This window comes from Anneissia japonica, unplaced genomic scaffold, assembly GCF_011630105.1.
Source record: "Anneissia japonica isolate Jap-2015-1 unplaced genomic scaffold, ASM1163010v1 scaffold997_len2565447_cov190, whole genome shotgun sequence".
In the NCBI taxonomy this organism is placed as follows: Eukaryota; Metazoa; Echinodermata; class Crinoidea; order Comatulida; family Comatulidae; genus Anneissia; species Anneissia japonica.
In genome coordinates this window covers 1,743,394-1,744,043 of record NW_022696369.1, presented here as the reverse complement: position 1 = coordinate 1,744,043, position 650 = coordinate 1,743,394, and positions in this window count along the sequence as shown.

The window sequence follows — 650 nt, the reverse complement described above, 5'->3', positions numbered from 1 at the left end:
GTACCACCTTGTTATTAATGTGATAGATGATCTCAGCATGCTCAGCAGTTTGGAGTTGAGCAGTTGGCTGAGAGGTATTGTTTCTGCTTCTTTTTCTGAAGACCCCGATTCAAACCTGGCCAGCATCCTCTTTTAATTGGAGTCTGTGTTTGGCTCCACGATTAACCCTCATATTGAGAGTTAGGCGGGTTAAGGACAATGTTTGTATCCATATGTATATGTTAATGTTGTAGTTAAGTTGAATGACACTGCACTGCAGCTGCCGTGGGTCTGTCTCTTATACACATCTAGATGTGTATAAGAGACAGCAGCTTGGGGGGCCGCACCAATGCGGAAACTATGCCCTTTGTATAATGCGGCGTCCAAGCCTTTGAAAGCGAAAGATTTTTTAATCTGACTTGAAACAAATTGGGCAGATATAGGTCTACCATCTATGTGTTGGAATAACGGGTCGGTTGTATGGCGGAACGTTGAAACATAGGAAAAGGGGAGGGTTCTCCCAAACCAAAACAAAACCCCTGGCTTCAGGCCTGTATTGCGTATGCGAGTGGTCCGCGACTAAGAAGAGGCGCTTATAGTAGCTTCATGGTCACATCATTCCACCGCGACAGGGGCCAAAATGAACCATAGAATCAGGGTAACCCCCTACT